Here is a 15,190-nt window from a genome sequence, read left to right as displayed (position 1 = left end):
AAAATCCTCAACAAAATACTAGCAAACCACATCCAACAATACATTAAAAGAATTGTACATCATGATCAAGTGGGATTTATCCCAGGGATGCAAGGGTTCTTCAGCTTCCACAAATCCATCAGTGTGATACACCACATTAACAAACTGAAGAATAAAAACCATATGATCCTCTCAACAGACACAGAAAAGCCTTTGACAAAATCCAACACCCATTTCCAATAAAACCCCTCCAGAAAGTGTGCATAGAGGGAACCTACCTCAACATAATAAAGGCCATATATGACAAACCCACAGCAAACATCATTCTCAATGGTGAAGTGCTGAAAGAATTCTTGTGGAGATCAGGAACAAGACAAGGATGTCCACTCTCTCCACTACTATTCAACATAGTTTTGGAAGTCCTAGCCACAGCAATCAGAGAAGTAAAAGAGATAAAAGGAATCCAAATTGGAAAGGAAGAAGTAAAACTACCACTATTTGCAGATGACATGATACTATACCTGGAGAATCCTAAAGACTCCACCAGAAAACTGTTAGAGCTCATCCATGAATTTGGCAAAGTCGCAGGATACAAAATTAATAGACAGAAATCAAAGGCATTTCTATACACTAACAATGAAAGAGCAGAAATAGAAATGAGGGAAACAACCCCATTTCATCACATCCAAAAGAATCACATCCAAAAGAATAAAATACCTAGAAATAAACCTACCTAAACAGACAAAAGACCTGTACTCTGAAAATTATATGACACTGATGAAATAAATCAAAGATGACACAAATTGGTGGAAAGACATACCATGCTCTTGGATGGAAAAGTCAATATTATCAAAATGACTATACTACCCAAGGCAATCTATAGATTCAATGCAATCCCTATCAAATTACCAAGGACATTTTTCACAGAACTCAAACAGAATATTTTAAAGATTGTTTGGAAGCACAAAAGACCCAGACTAGCCAAAGACATCCTGAAAAAGAAAAATGGAGCTTGAGGAATCAGGCCTCCCAGACTTCAGACTATACTACAAAGCAACAGTATTCAAAGCCATATGGTAGTGGCACAAAGGCAGACATATAGATCAGTGGAACAGGATATAAAGCCCAGAATTCAACCCATGCACCTGCAGCCAATTAATCTATGACAAAGGAGGCAAGAATATACAATGGAGACAAGACAGCCTGTTCAATAAGCAGTGCTGGAAAATCTGGACAGCCACATGGAAAAGAATGAAATTAGAACACTCCCTAACACCATACTCAAAAATAAACTCCAAATGAATTAAAAAGACCTAGATATAAGACCAGACACTATAAAACTCTTAGAGGAAAACATAGGCCAAACACTCTCTGACATAAACAACAGCAACATCTTCTCAGATGCACCTCTTAGAGTAATGATGGTAAAAACAAAAATAAACAAATGGGACCTTATTAAACCTAAAAAGTTTCTGCACAGAAAAGGAAACCCTAAACAACACAAAAAGACAACCCACAGAATTGGAGAAAATCTTTGCAAATGAATCAACTGACAAGGGATTCATCTCCAAAATTTATAAACACCTCCTACTGCTCAATACCAAAAAACAAACAACCCCATCAAAAAATGAATAGAAGATCTAAACAGACAATTCTCCAAAGAAGACACATGGATGGCCAAAAAACACATGAAAAGATGTTAAACATCACTCATTATCAGAGAAATGAAACTCAACCCTCTGAGGTGTACCTTAACACCATCCAGAATGGCCATTATCAAAAAGTCTACAAACAGAAAGTGCTGGAGAGGGTGTGGAGAAAAGGAACCTATTACACTATTGGTTCGATTGTAAATTGGTGCAACCACTGTGGAAAACAGTATGGAGATTTCCTCAGAAAACTGAAAAAAGAACTACCATTTGATCCAGCAATCCCACTCTTGGGCATCTATCCAGAGAAAACCGTGACTTGAAAAGACACATGTACTCCAATGTTCATTGCAACATTATTTTCAATAGCCAAGTCATGGAAACAACCTAAATGTCCATTGACAGAGGAGTGGATTGAGAAGAAGTGGTACACAATGGAATATTACTCAGCCATTAAAAGGAATGAAATATCGGCGTTTTCAGCAACATGGATGGACCTAGAAACTATCATGCTAAGTGAAGTCAGTCATACAGTGAAACAACAACATCAAATGCTTTCACTGACATGTGGAGTCTGAAAAAAGGACAGACTGAACTTCTTTGTGAAACAGATACTAACTCAAATTCTTTGAAAAACTTATGGTTTCCAAAGGAGACAATTCGGGGGGTGGGGGAATGTGCTGGGGTTGTGGGATGGAAATCCTATAAAATTGGATTGTGAAGATCATTGTACAACTATAAATGTAATAAATTCATTGAATAATAAAAAAGGAAAGAAAATCTTGTTTAATTCCTAAACCAAACTATAATTATAACTGCTTTTACTTGTATGTATTGGATTTTTATTGATTAGAAATTTTTCACTAGAAAAAAAATAGAGACAGCTAGGTAAGGTGATGAATATGCTTGCAAAGGGATGTTATTTAAAGGAATGTATTATTTACAAAAACAGAAAATAAAGTTTCAAATGTTTCTATGACTCTATCATTATTTCTTTTCTCATGGGAAAATTTCTTTGAAACTCTTCATACTGAGGACCCCCTGGGAACAAAAAATGTTCTGAGTGTCCTCAGATTATACTTCCAATCCGATCTCAGGTTGCTCCATTCCTCTGCTATAAAGGATCATAATTCTTTCCTACCTTCCACCCATCTGCATTAGGGAACTTTGAGGTGAGGATTAACTGAGAGATGAGTATAAATAATTTTGTGTTAATAAGTGCTGCGTGTTACGTTATACCACCAACTGGAGCAACATCTGTGTTTATCCAATGAGATCTGATTTCTAATATTGAGTGTTCAATTATCCTGTGACACCAGGGCTCACGCCATTTTGGTTACAAGTTCTAAGGCTGAATAAATACACAAAGCAATCTGATACTATGTGGAAGGCTTGGGGTCAGAACAGCTCTCATCTCCATTTCAATCATCAGGCTCCAGAAAAACTTAGTTTATTAAACCACCATCTATTGAGGCTTTTGGTGGCATAAAGTATGAGGCAAAAACCCAATAAACACTTTCAGCTGCAGAATAATCACTCTTGTGGGAATAACAAAAGTTTAAGTTCCTTCCAAGAGTAATTACAGATTTTTAACAGAAAGGAATGGTGAGTAAAGATTCCAGTCTTCTCAGATTTTTTTCCCAGGAGCAGTGACACTGGAAGGACGAAATGCTCGGGAAGGTAAGGCAATTAGATTATATTGCGTACTTTAGATTTATCATTTCTGGTTTTTATTTCCTGGAAAGAAGACAGGACTTTCTGACTCAGAAAATGTATATGAAGACAGACTCACCAGGTGACTGAGGAATTATTTTTTTGCTGCAAAAGGAGGAAAAGACAAGAAGCAGGAGTTAACTTGTTTTCCCATTCAGGAAAACAAACAAACTCCTTCAGTGCAGCTAAGTCTTGATGATTTTGTCTTCCAACAAACCCCCAAACATAGATAAAGTGCTTCAAGTGCCAGTTTGAATTTGGCAGGCAAGTGGAGCTACAAATGATCTAATTTATCTCAATTCAAATCAGCTTAGCAAATTTGGAAGATGCTACATGAAAACAGGTAACATGGGAGCCACAAACACATGAATTTTAAGATCTTTAAGCAAAAATGACTTCCTAGGACAAACGGCTTCCTGTTATCCTTCCAATAAACAGTACACACGGAAACCAGGGAGACAGGACAGGCTATGGGGTAGAAAGCTTGCCTATTGAAAGGCTTGGCTCAAAAATGAGAATTACAAGCCACCTGCCTCCTTTTAGGAAGGAAAGCGACTTTCAAAAGGCAACAATCTAGCTGAAACCCTAGGAAGAAGTAGGAGTACAAAGAGAGGCCGCGGTGGGAGAACACAGTAATTATTCAATAATTATTGGCAGTGAATAAAATGCATGAAATGCAGGTGTAAATTATAATGCAGGAATGCCATCATATTCTAATGGCAATAACTCCTCAGTCCAGAAAAGAGCACCCCTATGGCTTCCTTTCCCAAACCCTTTACTTTGCTCAGGGGAGCTCCAGAAAGGGCAGTGGACTGGGGGTTTATAAAAGTCACAGCACATTTAGTAAGAGGATTGGGGCTCAGGTCACCCCCAAATTTTGCAACTCACTTTCCCTTTTCTGAGCGTAGCAATTTTGACACAAAACAGAAGCAGTAAATGGGAGATGTGGTTCCCTAACCTAAAAACAATAACAAAAAAACAGCAATGTGGAAGAAAACTGAACAAAAAAATGAGGCTTATGGGCATGGGCAAACCGATTGTTATTTTTATGGCAATTAGGGCCACTGAAAACAAATGATTAGTGTTATAGAATGCCTTATATTGGTAGATTGCTTTATGGCTACAAAGTGCTCTATATCCATTTCCTGTGGTTCTCCCATCAACCCTGTTTTAGGCAGGGATTGTTAAACGAAGCAAGTGGTATGCAAGGTGTCTGGCATAGGTTTGGCACGTAGGTGGCACCTCACAAGGGAGAACACTGGGAAACATAGAGGTTAAGTGAGGAGCTCAAGGTCACGTGTTCTGTTTGTACCCAAACCACTTCAATTTCAGGTCTCCAGATTTTCAGTGCAAGCCACATTTCCACTCCCTCATACTGACTTTCTGGGTTCTCAGGGCACAGAAAGAGACAACCTGAAAATGTCTACTTATGCAACTATTTCCATGACTTCCTCTGCTGAGGCTGTTAATTTGTAGTAATGTCAAATGATTTACATCTCACCTCCTTCTTTCATTTCTTTGTCCTCTTCTAGAGGTGATGATGGGCAGAAAAATGAGCCATCAGAAGGAAAGCGGGAGTTTCAACCCTCAACTCATTAATCAGTGCTGCTCTGCTGAAATATTGCAGGAGATTCCAGACTTTTTTTTTCACGCACTCATTTCTCGGTTATACAACCTCAAGCATGTACTGCATTTATTTGATCTGTGCACCTGGAATCTTTCCATTCCATACGCATCAGAATCTTGGTGCCCATCCAGCACAAGATGAGGATGGGATTGATTTTTTTAAAATCGATATATAAAACTGGAAACTCCAGGACTCAGAGGAGATTTCTGTATCTGAATAGCTCTGCCTGCCCTTAAATGCTCCTGGGGGGATTGCCTTCAATGAGAGCTGAGGTGAGGCCTCCATTTATCCTTTACCCAAGGATGATGCCTTCATTTATATGTCCCATCCTGACATCTCATGAGCTCTGGATCCTAATCTGGTCATCTCTGCTTAGATGTCTTGCAGACACTTCCAAGGCAACATCATAAATGAAACACATCATCTTTCCCTAAAAAATGGCTCTCCCTTAACACTTGTGTCTTGGAGGATGACCGTGCTATTCACCCAATATTCTAGCTGAAATCCAAGATGCCACAGCAGGTCTGAGTGGGCCCTCAGAAATCCAAATGCCCAGCCCTCACTCCGTGGGCAGGATGCAAGACCCTAGAACAACATGAACTCCTAGTGACAATGCTATGTGTACCACCCTCCTTCAACCTCCACCTGCTTTATCTCTGCAACCCTCCAAATAACAGTCCCCAGAACTCATCCTCCAATTCCACCCTAAGGCAGGGGTCAGCCAACTGCCTGTGTTTTTGTTTTTTAAATTTATTTGTTTAATTTTGTCTTTGTGAAAGTATAGTTGATTCATAATGTGCCAATTTCTGCTGTACAGCGAAGTGACGCAGTCATATACATATATATATACACACACACATATGTGTATATATATACACATATAGGACCTCATTGCTTATCCATTCTAAATACAACAGTTTGCATCTACTAACCCCAAACTCCCAGTCCATCCCACTACCCTCCTTCGCTTTTGGCAACCACAGTTCTGTTTTGTAAGTCTGTGGGTCTGTTTCTGTTTTGCAGATGGGTTCATTTTAACCGCCTGGTTTTTCCACTGAATTTTCTTTTTGGATGTACCTATGGTGTGCAATAGTTCCTGGCCAGGGATCAAACCCGTGCAACAGCAGTGACCTGAGCCATGGCAATGACAATGCCAGAACCTTAAGCCACCAGGGAACTCCTCCATTGAAATTTTATTGGGACTCCATCACTCCCATTCACTTAGAGGTCTAAGGCTGCAATGGCAGAGCTGAGTGGCTGTGACAGACAGCTTATGTTCCACAAAACCTATTTTTCTCTCTGCAGAAAATGTTTCCTGGCCCCTGCACTGAGAGAACATCGGATTAATCCCATGGTTCGTATATCCCTTGTGACCACAGTCCCACAAAAAGCTCAAAACTCCCAGGGCATTATCCCCATCCTGACTCTGTGAAGTTCTCCCCTGACACAAGCTCCTATTCCTCAAGCCTTTAAACATGACAGCTGTCTTCTCTAGAGCTCACTGTGTGTCATCAGCAAAATCCCCTGAATCCTCAGCCTCTCATCTTCTTGTTCTCACAGAAATCTGGCTGTCCCTTGAGTCCAGTGCTTACCTGTAGCTCTATCAAATGCTGAATGTTTTCCTCCCTGACACTGCATGGACCTAGAGTGGCCACACTCTTCACTACCACTTCCAGACCATTATCCTCCCTGCTTCCCCTACCCCACCTAATATCTTTGACCATGCTGTTTATTTATTTGTTTATTTAAGACTGCACCTGCTGCACATGGAAGTTCCTGGGCTAGGGCTCAAATTGGAGCTTCAGCTGCAGGCCTATGCCACAGCCACAACAATGCTGGATCTTTAACACACTGATCGAGGCCAGAGATCAAACCCACATACTCATGGACACTATTTTGGGTTCTTAACTGGCTGAGCCACAATGGGAACTTAGACATGCTTTTTAATACCTCTCTTTTGAATAATTTCTTACCATCTAATCTTTTTACCTTCATTAGTTGAAGAATTTGAGCCCTAGATTACTGGAAGTTTCCCTATCATTATTCTATTATAATCTGTTGTGTTTTACAGCTATATGGATAATTTGTCCCACACCTTGTCTTTACCGCTAGTGATCTTATCTTCCATTGCACCTTAGTTACCCAAACCCATGGTATGATTTGTTACCCATACATCTATCTCCTTCCAAATCTCAATTTAAGGTAAACTTCTCTGATCACTACCATCTACTTTCTATCCCACTTAATATAATAGCCCCATACAAATGATCTTTTTAACCTGCTGAGACTGTATATCCATTGACTCTAGCTCTTTCTGCTGCCCATCATTACCCCATGTCCTCACCTCTCTCCTTTATACAACTTAGGTGCCAGTGTCCATAGTTATAATTACTCCCTTCCATCACACTCAAATCCTTTCTCCCCCTCTCTCTCCTTTGCGTTCACATTCAAAATTCTAACTGTGATTAAATCCACCTTTTCACATTCTTCCTTACTGTTCCCAAGCAGATGATCAGTGTTGGGATAAAAGCATGCCTGCAATGCTGCTGGCTTGAAATTAATGACTACAGTCCTCAACATTGCCCGGGAAACCGACAACATTTTCCATACTCAATGCATTCTCTCACTCTCTTAAATATTTCACATTTATTTTTCTCTCCTATAACACACCCTCCCCAACACACTTAGCAATGGCCTTGCTTCTTATTCCACCAGACAAATAGGTGCATCGTGCTGGTCTCTCTGCCTCTTTCCTTTCTCACCTTTCCCACTTCCTAACAATGGGAGAATGCTCATTGTTTCTGTCATACATTAACTCCTTCATTTGTACACTGGATCCTATTGTCTTTCTTACCCAGCCAAGACTTTGCCTTTGCTTTCAGCCCCTTCTCTTCCTGTATTATCCATTTCCCCTCTTGACTATTCACACTGGCACATTGCTGATACATTTTCAATATAAAAAAGATGTATCAAAACAATAGCAACAAAAACACCTTCCTTGACCACACATGGCTCTTCCTTCAGTCTTTTTTTCTGCTCCTCTTTGAAACAAAATTCCTTACAAGTGTTCTCTGCACAGCATCCAAAATAAACCTTTGAAACTATAAGTCAGAGCATGCCACACTCAGCCAGTCAAGCCTTCAGATCTTTCCTAACACAGTGAAAATAAACTCCCAGGTCCTTACCACAGTCTCAAGATCTTACATAATCAGATCCCCAACTTGGCCAAAGTTTTTATTCCTTTTCTCCCCCGCCCTACCTTTTAACCTGCTTTATTTTTCTTCACAGCAGTCATTACCTGACTGTGGTTGGATGAATAATGGTCCCCAAAGATGTCCCCATCCGAATCCCCAGAACCTGCCAATAGGTTTGTCAAATCACATAGGTTTGTCACTTTGCAGGTGGAATTTTTCAATAGGTTTGTCACCTTGCAGGTGGAATTAAGTCATGGGTGTTGAGCCGAGATCATCCTGGATCATCTGAGTGGTACAGGAGTCCTTATAAGAGGCAGGCAGGAGGATCAGATTCAGGGATGGAGAAGACAAGAGAAGCAGAGGTCACTGTAGGACGGGGGCCATGAGCTGAGCAATGCAGGTGGCCTTGAGAAGCTAGAAGAGGCAAGGAAATGGATTCTCAGAAAGAACGCAGTCTTGCTGATACTTTGTTTTTAACCCATAAGATCCATTTTCAGGATAATGCATCGATGGTGCCTTAAGCCACTAAATTTATGGCATTTTCTCACAACAGCAAGAGGAAACTAATATGCTGATATTATGTTGTTTCTTTACCTGTTTGTTACCTGTCTTCCACAGTACAATGGAAGCCTTATGAATTAAGGATTCTTCTTTTTCTTTTTCACTGCAACATGCCCAGCAGTCAGAATGATGGAAATCTGTTGGACTAACAAATGCATACCCGACTGTAGAAAAATTGAATGAGAATCACTTCCTCTCTAGCTCATGCATGTCCTTCATGCTTCCTTTTTGCTACAGGACACTGGTCTCTGGAACTAAAGACCACAATGGACAGCCCAGTGTACTCCTTTGACCCCCATATGTCTGGATCTCCACACAAGGTCTAACAGTATCAAAGAACAAGCCCTGAACTTTTTCCAGCACCCAGATATCTGCCTGTGGATCACCCTCAGAATGTTAAATTAAGGATTTCGTTTTACTTTCTGGAGAATTATCCACATCTCCCGTATACTGTCTGATACATGGGAGGGTGCATTAACAGAAAGGGTGTTACTAGAAATTGAGTTTTAAACTCGTTTAAACCCATTTATTTTTCTTTCTCAATAGAATATAAGTTCATGAGGGCCCAAATGTCTTATTCACTGTTTATCCTCAGGGCTCAGAAGAATGCTTGTTATTTAGCTGTCAGTCAGAATTTAATGAATGAACAGGTTTGCTTTAATTTCTCCTCCCCTAAACCTCAAATCCAGACAACCTCCAAATCCTATAGATTATCTTTCCTAGCACATTTAAATCTGCCCTCCTGGCTTCATCCCAGCTTCTCTGTCTGGCCTTATTTTAGAGCCCTCATCCTCCCCACCAGGATGAACGGACTATTCCCACTGTTTCTGCTCACTGAGGCTAGAGAGACTCTCCCAGATCTGATCATATTAATCCCTGACACCCCCTCTAAGACCCTTTCTTTCAGTGGCTTCTCTATTGCCCATGGAATAGAGTGCCCCCCTTGGTATGGCTTTAGCGACAGTTGGTATCCTGTGCCTGACCCTGCAGCCTTATGCCATGCTTATCTTCTATCCCCTTTTCTCAGGCTCAGTGAGCCCGTGATGCTCAAGGTCAGGCTGTTGTTCAGTGTCTCTGTGCCCTTACTTCAGTTCCACCCTTGTGCTCTAGTTGTCTACTGCTAAGGTAAGAAACCACCCCAGAAGCTGCAGCATAAAACAACAACAGTTATTTACATATGATTATTTTCACTGCTGGGCTCAGCTGGGTGATTCTGGCATGTGTTCTTCATGGGGCTGGAGGTTTCTCGTTTATATGTGGGGCAATTCCTAGGGGCTATGGGCTGGAACTCAGCCAGGGGTGAGGGCTGGGGTCCTTGACGCCTCTCCACAAGGGCTCCCCCATGTGGGTGGCCTGGGTTCCAAAAGCAAGCATCCCAATCACACTAAGCAGAAGTGGCATGTCCTTCTTCTTCTTTTTTTTTTTTGCCTCACACAGTGGAAATCACATAGTGTCCCTCTGCCACTTTCTACTAGTTAGGAGCCAGTAAGTTTGGCCCATATTCAAGGATTTGAGGTGGGAAATTTGATCCAATTCTTTTTTTTCTTCTTTTACTTTTTACAGTGGTACTCGTGACATATGGAAATTCCGGGGCTAGGGGTTGAATCGGAGCGGTAGCTGCTGGGTCTACACCACAGCCATGGCAACACTGAATCTGAGCCTATGCCACAGCTTGGGCAACACTGCATCTTAACTCACTGAGAGAGGCCAGGGACTGAACCCACATCCTCACGGACACTATGTCGGGTTCTTAACCAGCTGAGCTACAATGGGAACTCCTGGTCCAACTGTTGATGTGAGGTATGCAGGTATGAGGCAGGAAGGACGGTGGTGCTGGTTTTGGAGACTCGCTCTTATAGTCAAGAATGGCTTCTTGGCTTCCACTCCACTTCTATCAGCAAACACATCATTTACTTTTGAAGATCTACTTTATCTTTCTCCCATGCCTTGAAGCAAAAATGAGGCCCACCCTCCTTGGTAAGCCTACTCTTCCTCTATGGGCGTCTCATTTGCCACCTACATATGTTGTCTAAATTACTCATTGGCACTTCTGCCTCTCCTAAACCCTTCAAAAAGCCTGAATTCCCTGCTGCTTTTCAGGGAAGAGTCTTTATAGGCAAAGGCGGAGGATGGGGGGCAGGCTGCAGGGTGTATGACCTTCTTCTAATCGGTTGCTGGGGACAGGGCAGCACTCCAGGAATCTTGCACTCAGCCTGAAGTTACTGTCCTCCACTGGGTGGGGGCCTTAGGTCCTGTAGAACTCAGTGATATGTATCAGGTGTTATGTATACTCCTTGATGAAGGACCAGCATCCGTTCTCCGTTACAGCCCTGTTGTTTCTTGACCATTTTTCCTTTGTTTCTGCTTTCTCTGATTCTTCTAATTAGTAACTGAATATGCCCTTTGGAACTCAGGGAAGGTCTAGGAGGCTGAAACTTTTTTTCTACAAACAAGAATGGGGTGGGGATTGGGACTGACATAGTGTCTGTAAGGATGCAGGTTTGATCCCTAGCCTCGCTTAGTGGGTTAAGGATCTGGATTGCTGCAAGCTGTAGTGTTGGTCATAGATATGGTGTAAATTCAGTGTTGCCATGGCTGTGATGTAGGCTTCAGGTTCAGCTTGGATTTGACTCCTAGCCTGGGAACTTCCATATGCCGCACATGCGGACATAAAAAGGAAAAGAAAAAAAGAAATGGAAAGGCTTTGTACCTCGGAGGGCTCACAGGATCCTGCTGGGTTTCAGTAGATCCTTAAAAACAATGGAAAATATCTGTTTGTTTTGGGGGATTAAATTACCCAGAAATAGACTTCCCACAATTGGTATTTAAGAGAAGAAGTTTCAAGTGGAGATGCTGACAGGGGAATCCTGGGAAGCTTATTCCTGAGGCACACACACTGGGGTCTCCCTGCTTATTGAGATTTCATAGGATCCTGGCCACATTTAAGATAAAAGAGAAAAAAATTACCTCAGTGTCAAGAGGTATTTTAGACTCATTGGAGGAGGTCGAGGGTCAGAGCCGTCAATGAAACCTTCTGCTAAAGGAAAGGGGAATTTTGAATGTCGCTGAGCATTTCAAGTGCTCACAGGGTGGAAATGCCTTTGGAGGTAGAAAAAGCTTTAGTGCTGTTTTTTTTCCCCCCTCAGTGGACTCCAGCTGTTTGTGGTGTGTGCCCACAGGGTGCCAGGGCACCTGCAGAGATAATGGGCAAGCTCTGGAGCTCCAGCTGACACCACTGCTAGGAATTATCCCCAAAGTTTACCGACTGATCAAGTGCATAATAAATTAAGGAAACGCTTAGCCAGGAGTTATAAGAGAGTCTAAAATACTTCTCCGTTCAGGTTTAATTTTCCAAGCAATAAAGCTTCTAATATTAACAAAGGTAGTGGAGCTCCTAAATTATTTTTTAAAAATCTTTTTCAACTTCTTTGAATATCTCATCCAAGTGACTAATCAGGAGATGACACCAAAATAGCAGGTGACTTAAATGGTTCCATCAGTATTACAAAGCCAACATTTTATGGATTCAGTCTTTTTGGATTTAATTTCCTAATTAGCTTTTAAAAGCAAAATACAAAGGTTAAAAGCTGCTGCCTTTCTAGAATTTGAGTGTTTGAAACTCCACTGCCAACCTGGAAACTGAATTTCAAAATTAAAGCTATCTGCACAGAACATCTAAATAAATATCTAATAACATCTCCTTATAGGTTAACCAAACTGACACTGATGATTACTTTTGCTAAGTTCTGCTCCTTTTTAAATTCAATGCTTTGTGGGCATAAACAGTGTCTTCATAAACCCTAGACTAAGGCTTATTTCATGCTGTTGGCAAGGTGAGAAACAGAAATTTTATGCATATGTCTGATATTCTTGCAGCTGGTTCTCTAGATCAGATTAAGATGAGGAGTTGACTTTTTTTCTAGCAGTGCTTAGGGAAGCAGGGAGGAGTTGTAAATGGGGAAGGGCTTTTACATTCTTTGAGAATCCTATCCATATAGTATGTTTTTTTAATTAGTTTGACTCCCCACATTACAAATATTTTAACCCATCGAGTGAATATCGTTTCCTTTTATTTCTTCCATGATTTCCTGTGTAGAAAGCTCTTCCAGGGAGTTCCTATTGTGGCTCAGTGGGTTAAGAACCCAACATAAAGTCCATGAGGATGTGCGTTCGATCTCTGGCCTCACTCATTGGGTTAAGAATCTGGTGTTGCTGTGAGCTGTGATGTAGGTCACAGAGGTAGCTTGGATCTGGTGTGGCTGTGGCTGTAGTGTAGGCTGGGAGCTGCAGCTCTGTTTGACCCCTAGACCATAAACTCCTATAAGCCACAGGCGAATCCCTAAAAAACAGAAAAAGGAAAAAAAAAAAAAAAAAACAACTCCTCCAAATCCAGATTTTATAGCATTACACCCATATTTTCTTCAGTAATTTTATTTACTTACATTTTTATGAAGGTAAAATTCACATCACTAATCATTTTAGTTGGTTACATGTTTTATTACACATATTTTAATATGCCATATATTTTATATATGTAAATGGCTATTTAATATAAAGTATATGACTTAGCATAGTATATAGGTAGGAAGACTTGCCACCCCAAACATATTTCTTTGGCATGAGAATTAATTTAGACTGATTGTTTTTAAGACACAGAAGACTCAGAAATAAATTTTGACCTCCCCACCCCCACCCCAGCTGCCTGAAAGAATGTTGATGGCAGCCTTGTTCCAGGAAGGGAGGCTTACCATAGATAACTACGGTCTGAACTAGATGGGTGTGGCAGACAGAGGGGAACCTAGCAAAGTTGAAATTCCTCTCTGGGTTCCACTATCTTTGCAGGGCCCAGCACACAACTGTTTGTTTACCAAACATTTGGTCTTCCATCTCCACATGAGTTACTCTCTCCCCCTTGGAAGCCCCCAGTCCCTACCCTCCAGAACCTCTTTTGCTTTAACTAAAGATGGTATTTAAGGTGAGAGTTTTGGCCACTTTGAGGAGTTACTTCATTTTTCTGGGTCTCTCCCCTGTATACATGGTATTAAACTTTTGTTCAGTTGTCTCCTATTAATCTATCTCTTGCTAATTTAATTCTTAGACCAGCAAGACAAACCTAGAAGGGTAGAGGAGAAATTCTTCCTCCTCCAACAAAGTGTTTTTAGGTTCATCCATCTTGGAGGATGTATAACTGCTACCACATTAAGTCATTGGACCCCTGCTGGAGCCCTAGCTTGGCCAAGGCCTTCTGCCTCAATGAGGAAGAGTCTTTTCCCACTGGGTTCATGCAGCCAAAAACAAAACTAAAGCTGAGATTGAAGTTGAGCAAGTGTCATTCAATGTCAGAGAATGGAGGAGAAGGAACTTAGTTTGCGAATCAACGTCTCACCTCGGTGGTGAGAGAGATTCGTTTTAAGGAGCAAGGACATTGAGGGGAGGAGTGAGGGTAATGATGGGGAGGCATATGCACTAGTGTTCTGGGATAGAGGCAGGGATTTCCTGAAATGGAGTGCCACCCAGACTGTCTTTTTGTGGTCGGGGACTTCTGGTCATGGCCCCTGATAGGTGTGTCATTTAGTTTGCTAATGTAGTAAAATCAGTTCAGAGTGATTTTTTTGTTTTGTTTTGTTTTGTTTTTGTTTTTGTTTTTGTTTTTTTGGCTGCACTGTGGCATGCAAAAGTTCCTGGGCCAAGGATTAAACCTGCGCCACAGCAGCAGCAATCCGAGCTGCTGCAGTGGCAATGCTGGATCCTTAATCCACTGAGCCACAAGAAAACCCCCAATGTAGAGTCATTTCACTCAGGGTCCACTGGAGGTCAGATTCATCACCATCTTGGTCTCAGCTGGCTAGATCTGGTTTTTGTTCTTCTCGACCTATAGCCTCCTTTTTTGGTGTCCAGACCTTGTGACTTAAAAATATATATTAGTTCCTGTTCAAGGGAGGGGTTGGGCAAGGGTCTGGTGGTACCTCTGGTAACATAACCACTTCAATCCTGTATATGAATAGTATTTCATTATATGATATACATATTTTGTTTAACTCTTCACCCATTGGTGTACATTTGTTTTTTTTCCAATCTTTGGATATTGTGAATAGTACTGTTATGAACATTTACGTACAAGTATTTATTTGAGTATCTGCTTTTAATTATTTTGGGTGTATACCTAAGAGAATAGTTTCTATTTCTTGGTTTAATTCTAACTTTTTGAAGAACTTATTTTTATGTTTAATTTTTAAAATTCATCTATAATATGAGGTTCTAAATGGATTATTTCTAAATTGTTGATTTAACCAAAATTATTTATTGAATAATTTATCCCTTATCTTATAAATTGCATTTTTATTATTTTGCAAGATTCTTTCCCCAGAATTAGATACTTGAAAAATTATTACTCTGAAGATGTAAAGTATCTGGTCAAGGAATATCTCCTTTATCATTCATCATTTTCAGGATTTTCTCAGCTAGTC

The sequence above is a fragment of the Sus scrofa genome, chromosome 11, assembly GCF_000003025.6.
Source record: "Sus scrofa isolate TJ Tabasco breed Duroc chromosome 11, Sscrofa11.1, whole genome shotgun sequence".
Classification (NCBI taxonomy): Eukaryota; Metazoa; Chordata; class Mammalia; order Artiodactyla; family Suidae; genus Sus; species Sus scrofa.
This window is presented reverse-complemented; position numbering follows the sequence as displayed.